An 8,126-nucleotide genomic window follows, 5' to 3' on the forward strand; every position below is an offset into this window, starting at 1 on the left:
AGTGCAAATTCTTATGCATCCCCTACAGAAATGGGTGGACATGGCCATGCAGACAGATTGCCCAGGGACAATTGTGAGTTCAGAGTTTGCCCAATGAATGCACAAATTCCTCTACTAAAAGACTTGTTTTGGATGCCATAAAGGCCATAAAACATGGTACAGAAATGCTCTGTCATGTCTTTTACAGTTTGGACAAGTTGAAGTGGCTTTTGAATCTCAGCGGGGTGTAGGAAAGCAGAGCTTTGTGTGCAGAGCTCTCAGATATGCCGCACAGGTCTGCTTGGGCCAGATAATGTTAATTGCGTGTGAGGAAATTGAGATTCTTTGCCCATTTAGAGATCATCCATCATTTTCAGAATTAAGCATCTGAGCGGTTCTCACATGAAAGTTAAGGAAGGTAAGGAGTCTCAGTGTAATAGTATGCGATTGCCAGGTAATGAAAGGTGCTGGGGCTCATTACCTAATTACAAGAGGTCCGTCTGCCTGCCTGGTAGGGAAAAATCTTCAGCACCCATAGCTTTGAGACAGATTGCCTGGCCCAGGAAGAGTAATGCCATTCCATCCATCGGTCACAAAGAGCCCATGTGCCTTGCTGTTAACCAGACGAGAGGCAGGGGACACCTGTCCCCAGGGGACTGCCAGCACTCTGGCACTGTCCTACACCTGTACTGCTCCCAGAGAGCAGAGGAGCCCCCCTGTGAACCAGGCATGGAGGTGGAGATCAAAGTGGAGATCAAGGTCTCCAGTGTCCACAGTCTGCCGCCTTCAACTCTCCTGCCGGACAGAGTGAGCTCTGCATCGCCCCTTGCAGCCAGGCCAACGCTCAAGAAGTGTTAGCACATGGTGTCTTTGCTATCACTTAATAAATGGTGCTGTGGGGATGAGTGCAGGGAATCTGTACGCTGTCTGCAGAGAAATGGTGAGCTATGTGTGGCACCTTGGGAAAGGGCAATGCTGGGATGAGACCAAATCAAAAGGTTTTTCTCACTGCTGTCATCCACAGCGAGAAGCTTTTTGTTACTTCTCAATGCATGTTTTGCTGACACTGTTTTAACAGGTGCGATCAAACTCCACTCGCCTGAGACTGAAAAATGCGCATTGGTGCTGCAGGTAATAGGGTGTAAATCTGTAGACTGTGATGGTCTTTGTATCACAGCGCTGGGGCAGCTTTGGGAAGGACTAGTGATGGCTTTTTCATCTCTGTTATGACTAGCTGGCTCTCAAGGGAAAGAGACCTTGAATTCTGGAAAAAAGCACATTACACTTCATCACATCTGGACATGAAAGATCTTGAACGGTGCTCACGTCTCCCAGTAACTGTAAAAAGCAGTATCGCTCCCCATTTGGGACACAACTGATGGACCTGAACAAATGAAATAAGAACGAACAGAGGTTATTAAAAACAAATAGGGGTATCAGGGCCTTCAAAAGCTGCACAGAGCACTGACAGCTCCCAACACCTTCTCACCTGGAGTTCTCTGTCCAGAGCGGGGTGAGCCCCCCTACCCACTGCAATGTGTAAACCATGGAATCCTACAGCCGGCCGCTGGAAGGACCCAGTGTCTGCACCCACACCTGGGACAGGCTTCCCTTGGCAGCAAGAGGGGGAAGCTGGATGTGGAGGACCGAAGCCATCACTTTCTAGGGCTGTGTTTTAACCACCAGATCACATCGACCCCACAGTAAAGCCAGGGAGAGTTAGGGATGCCCATCTGCTCGCCCTTCATTATTTGCAGCCAGAAAATGAATCGGTGGCCAACCCAAACAACGTCTAAGTCTGGAGTACTGGTGAGGAACATCAGACACCAAATTGTCTTCTGGGAGTCACACCACGTTTGGCTCTTCAGTTGAGTATTTTTGCCTGTATAGCAGCTGTGTGACTGACCATTTCACTCCATCCACAGAAGCTGAACTGGGAACCTTGCTTGGGTCTGTGAATCATTAATGAACTCTGCCAGAGACACTAAAATGTGTGTTAATTGAATAGAGGGATGCTTAAGTACCTGGATGACAACTACGTTTCACAGTCACATTGATACTTTTCCATATACTGTCAAGTTCTGCCTACAAAATGGTGAGAGCATCCTAACGGCTCAGTCTGTCATTTATCTGGGTGCAGACAGTGGCCATGGCTTTCCCATGTCAGTAGGTATCAAACAACCAGACCGAAGTCATAAATTGTAACCTAAATCACACCAAGCTATTGTGCTCACCGTCATCCCAAAGGTGTCAATGAGGAATTTTGGTTTGTGCTTTCTGTTTTCTCAACTTTGGATGTATTTGAAAGCCTGTTCTTTCCCCGTGATGAAAAGAGGAAAGGATGTGGGGGGAAACAAGGAGTCAGTGTAAGTCAGGAATTATTGAAGAGCCGAATACCTAGGGGCTCCCTGGTGTCCAGATTCACCCCATCTGACTGCGGACTGGTGGGATGCATCGAGGAGTGGGAGCACTGTATCACCCATAGAGAGAGGCAGGAGGAGGTAATCCTGAGCCCTCTGATGTGCCTCTCTGCTTTCCACCCACCTCCCCACAGACAAGGACCCACTCTCTGTTCTCCCAGGTCTGACAGATCCCAGCCCTCCTAAGGGAGAGCCCCTTCTACAGGGCTTTTCTTACCTTTCCCTTTCAAATTAAAGGTATTTGCATAATTTCCCTATCTGTCATTTAGCAGTTGGCTAGGAATTTTTGAGTTCTTGTGGAAGATGAGCATGTCCACTTTTCCATGCGAGGGGAATGCAGGTTCTGATGCAGGCTGCCCTGCCTGTTGTGCAGAGCACTGGTTAATAACCAAGGTTTTTATATGGGTTTTGTTTGTAAAATAGTAAATAATTGAGTATCTTCTTCTGTTGGCCTTGGATGGAGTATTAATATGAACAGAATAACAACTGTTGCACTTCATCGCAGAGCTGGCTGCATTTTAACAGCCCTATAAACCCAGGGTGTATAATGCAGAAGTTTTATTAGTTACTGAAGAGACAGTATGAAAATTAAAATATTTTTTGCTATTTAGTAAAATATGCTATTTATCTCATATGTAAAGTGAAGGCTTTAGAAAAACTATTCATGTAACAATAATCTGATTATTCTGTTCTTTTCTTCCCTGTTTAGTTTCCCACATGGCTTCCCAGTGGTGCTTAAAATGGGCTGATTTTGAGCATCACTGGTGTGCTGTTCTTGTTCCTGCTGCGGCTCCAGAGAATGACACCAGTACCTGACCCTCCTTCTCTTCACCCCATACCTCCAACTGATGTAATCCAAGATTTTTTCTCTTCTTCCTGACTGATGCTATTGTCACCAGGACATCTATCTGTTCTAATACTGCAATGTATAGACAGGCATATATAAGCATTTTAAGGGTATCAACAAGTGAAATGACTTCTCGGACAATGCAGCTGTAGCAGGGGCAGGTAAGAAGTCCAGAGTTCTTGAATCATTGCACTGTGCTTAATTCTTTCAAAACATAAACCCATCCTTGTAATCCCAACTAGACCTCATCTCATAGGCAGGGGGCCACGAGTCTCATCTCTGAGTTGGAAGTGAGCTGTGCCTCTTCGTTGTGAGCTACAGGTTTATTATCACCTTGGGACCAACATTACCGGCATTGGACACGACCACATTGCAGTGCTGGGTGCCAAGTCCTCTTCTGATCTGCTTTTGCTGACAGGTACTCTAACTTCATCTCCGGTTATCTCATACCCAGTCTGTGGCAGTTTCTAGCCCTGAAATCCTGTCAAGGTATTATAATATCACTGCAACAAGCAGCTTTCTGCTGGCACTTAGCAGTGGAGCACATGCCAGAGATTCATGTGAATCATAGGGAAATGGTTCCCACTACTGAGTACATTAAGTTAAAGGAGAAAGCTATTTCCATAGTAACCACATATGGTAGGTCAGATGGTGACTTTCCAGATTTACCACCAGTGGTTTTGATTCTGAATTATTTATACAGTGAATTTAGCTTCTCCGGTCTGCTTGGCTGGTTGCCTGTGAATCTCCATGTTAACATGTGGGAGAAAAGGGAAGTTTTATATGTAGTGCCAGAAATGCTTAGGCTTGATGTTTTTATTCATAGATGAAACATTGCTATTCTCATGGCAAGGATCAGCGCAAATAGCAGTGGAAACACTTGGGCTCTCAAATCTGTGTTTTACTAGGGACAGTGTAGTATACATTAATTTGAACATGTTATAGGTGGAGCTGGTAGCAATTGCTATGCCTATATTACCAAACATGTTTCCTCTCTAAGACCCACTTTTCTCACTTGAAACTCCCTGAAGCTTAAAATGTTTCAGCTGAAATCCGTCAGTTCTGCTGTTTCTTTGCACGGTGATTTTTGGAATATTTCTTCAGACAATTGCAGGCTGAATTTAGGGGAAAAGTATTGCTTTGCTCATGTCAAAATTTTCTTAAAATTCTTTTCCTCATAAACTCGAGTACTTTTTGTATTGGGAGTGAGCACCTAAAATTGCACAATAAAGCGATCTTAACACTGCGATTTGTCTTCATTTGTTCCCAAGAATTATAGCCAAATGTGGTGAAAGTATAAATTTTTGATTAATTTCAGAGCAGATTTACATTATATGCAACTTTTCCAACCCTCTGAGCTCATTAGGGCTCTGCTGAGCCCAACCTTACCAACCTCCTACTAACAGACAGACCTAAGAGAATGAGGGATGTGATATTTCATAACCGCGGACATCCCTTGTATTTCCTGGTGTAAAACAGGACTGGAACATCTCTGCTGTCAGTGATTATTTCTAGCTGCTGGAGTAGGAGAGAGCTCAGCATGGAAAAGAAGAGCTCCCTGCTAACGGGTGGGTATGGTCGAAGTCTTTGTCCCAGCCAGCCTAAGGCATCCCCGCAGCTCCCCATTAAGGCACTTCATTTTGCTGGCTAGGAGGTGTTATTTCAGTAAGGATTAACTGTGAGCAGTTCTGTCACAGGGCCAGCAACAGGGTGTTCAGCATGGGTTCATAACCCAGGGCTGAGAAGCCTTTCAGCAGAATTTGGCCTTCTTAAGCAGGGGTTAATTTTTTTTCATATACTTTGTCCTACCAAACACCACCCCTGGACTCATTGCACAACTTTGGCACACCAGTCGGTTCCTTTCCCCAGGAGATTTTTGCCTAAGGCACACCCAGACAATCTGCTCTCTTTTGCACATGGAAGAGAGGAGAAGTCTTCCCCTACAAGGGGCAGAGGATGCTGGGTCACGCTGGATCACTCACCATCATGGGCAAAAGTAGTGCAACGACCATGGAGATCCCACAGAGACAGGCAGCAGTGGCCGAGGGATGGATCAGTTTCTGCCAGACAGCAAAGCCATGGGCTGGGAAAGTCCTTCCAGGGCAGGTACCCTGCTGTGAGGATGAAAAGCTGTCCTGGTGGGCTAGGGATCCGTGGTGTGACCCCAAGATACCGAGCTGGCAGTGGCTGGGAAATGTGTCTGCAAGGGTGAATGGCTGTGGGCTAAGGGCTAAGGCAGGCTGATGCCGTACATCACAGGGGAGTGAGCGATGAGGTGGCAGTAAAGCCATCAGGGTAATGGGAAGTAATTGCAAGCAGGAGGTAAGCATGAAGATATACAGCTCACATGGACATGGACTTGCATGGACATAGAGCTGCCAGGAAATCAGCGAGCCTGGCGCCGTGCAATCATGCCTCTCTTTCTAACTGGTGCTCATAGTAGTGTTTGATGCCAATGCTGTATGTGGTTACCAGCAAGGTCTGTGTGCTGCATTCTTCCCCTTACCATGGAGCTGAACGGATTAGGGCCTCATGGTAATCTTTTAGACAGCAGAATTAGCTTAAAATCCAAGTTCTTTGGATGGGGAAACTGTGCTCAAGGCACACCAGCTTCTCTATCCAGGAAAATGATTGGCAACAGATTTGCTTATGCAAAGATCTGGCACCCATTCCCCTAATGCTTGGCTTCCGTGTTATGTTCCTGTCCTTCCTCTGATTTCTCTTGTCTTGATGCTCTCCTGTTGCTTTGTGTTGAGGTTGAGCCCTGGCAGGCAGCCGGGCACCACCCAGCCGCTTGCTCGCATTCCTCAGGTGGGATGTGGGAAAGAATCAGAGAGGTAAAAGTGCGAGGGCTCATGGAATGAGACAAAGACAGTTTACCAGGCAAAGCAAAAGCCACACACACAGGCAAAGCACAGCAAAGCAAGGAATCCCTTCGCCCCGTCCCACCAGCAGGCAGGCGCCAGCCACCCCCAGGACAGCAGGGCTCACCACGTAGCGGTGCCTTGGGAAGACAAACGCCACCGCTCCCAGCGCCCCCCTGCCTCCTTCTTTCCCCCAGCTGCCATTGCTGAGCATCCCCGTGGTGTGGGATGTCCCTTTGGTCATTTGGGGCCAGCTGTCCTGGCTGTGTCCCCTCCAGCTCCTGGGGCACCCCCAGCCCCTCGCTGGCAGGGCAGCACAAGGAGCTGGGAAATCCTTGGCTCTGGGTGAGCGCTGCCCTGCAACGACTGAAACAGCGGTGTGTTACCAGCATTACTCTCATCCTAAATCTAAAACACAGCATCATACAAACCTTTATGAAGAAAATTAACTCTATCCCAGCCAAAAACATGACACTTTGTCACACACTACAAGTCAGGGCAGATGGAAAAGGTCCACTGAAGTTGCTGTGTGTTATTGGTCTGGGGGGCTTAAACCATCTGTATGCTTAGCCATGCTTTCATTCTGTCTCAATGCAGGACATGGTGCCTTCCCCTCTCCCCTGGTTCCCATGCGATGGAAAACCAAATATCTGTATGATCTGGATGAAGGCCTTACTGAGGAAGACAAAGGAAGCTGGCTCCTATCTTTTAACCAGCTATGGACTCTCCCCTTGCCATGGCAGGCATTTCTACTATTGATAAGCAGTAATATTGGTCAGGAAGCCCTTGGCACTGAGGTACCTCTGAGTATTTTGTTCCTGGGTCCTCACATTTGGAACTGTTTTGAACTCTCACGTATCAGGTCAGGGATCCCATTATCAGATCACTGTGATGCTTTGGGTAATTGTGTGATTTTAAGGACTGAAGCTCACCTACTAGGGTGTTAAATGCACTAGATGCAGGTGTTCAGCTGCTCAGTGATGTCAGATGGGTCTTTTTCATTGCCTAAAATAAAAGATGTGTTAATTTGATTAATCCCAGCATTTTTTATTCTATGGCAGAAAACTTCTCTTTCAAGGTCATGTTGTGAGCCCACATTACTGCTTCAGGATGACCTGGGTAGGGAGCTCCCGTCCCACCACCTCCCTTATTTTCTGCCTAGTTTCTGTTTTGTGGTTTTGGTTGCAAAGGGAGATAGAACATTTTTCTCTTTCTGTCTGGAGCTGAGCAGATTTTTGTGTCAAAGCACAATCCTGCTGTCTGCCTGTTTCAGTACAACACACAAGTGGTATCTGAACAACTTGAAAGCAGAACGAATGCTCCTAGATCCACAGGTTTTCCTGTTGATGGCCCAACATCATCACTGCTCCACAGTCTTACAAAGAGAGTGCTAACACTGCCCAGCAAAATAAGGAGCAGCTCATAGCAATGTGCACAGAAAAGTTATCAGTTACTTCTTTCTGCTCACCGCTCTGCCAGCTTTTAACCCTTGGAGCCACAACTTTTCAACAGGAACCTGATGAATATTTTTTGAAAGGTTTGGTTGAGTGCTCTTGTTGCATGTGGGATGAGAGGATGGCACCACGTTCAGCCTCTGTCTAAGAGGAAATATCCATGCAGCCATCTGTCATGGACAGCCAGCCCCTTGCTCTGGAGAAAGGCTTGCTGTGCTCTCTGGGCTGACCGCTGTGGAAGCCTGCCCGCATCAGGCCATAAAAATCTCAGTTTGGCAGCAGAGAAATCGGTGAGAGCTTTCCATTTATTTCAGTGGAAACAAAAACAGGCCTGTAATTCCTAACAACTTTATGTAGTCATTAAAAAAACAGAAGAACTAAGAAATAACCAGCAAAAAAATAAACACGGAAACCACCCGTGTAGCAAACATGTTGCCAGCAATTTGTTTTCCAAATGAACTTAACCATTTTGCCACTCTGGCTGTGATGTAAAAAGCGTTAACTCTCTCCCACATCCCCAAATCCTTTTATTTCATCTCTAAACACAAGTGTCCCTTGTTAT

The 8,126-nt window shown here is 46.5% G+C and overlaps 1 long non-coding RNA gene across 1 annotated transcript in view; it reads left to right on the forward strand.

Moving 5' to 3' along the window:
• The window catches only part of LOC310894101, a 41,135-nt gene extending 33,892 nt beyond the window's left edge, over positions 1 to 7,243 (forward strand). Inside the window, exons 3-4 of the long non-coding RNA XR_014579558.1 lie at positions 3,109 to 3,664; positions 6,708 to 7,243. This is a non-coding gene — a long non-coding RNA (uncharacterized lncRNA). The remainder of the gene's footprint in view (positions 1 to 3,108; positions 3,665 to 6,707) is intronic.
• Positions 7,244 to 8,126: the final 883 nt, after the last annotated feature.

This window comes from Anser anser, assembly GCF_964211835.1.
Source record: "Anser anser genome assembly, chromosome: 2".
NCBI classification, from domain to species: domain Eukaryota; kingdom Metazoa; phylum Chordata; class Aves; order Anseriformes; family Anatidae; genus Anser; species Anser anser.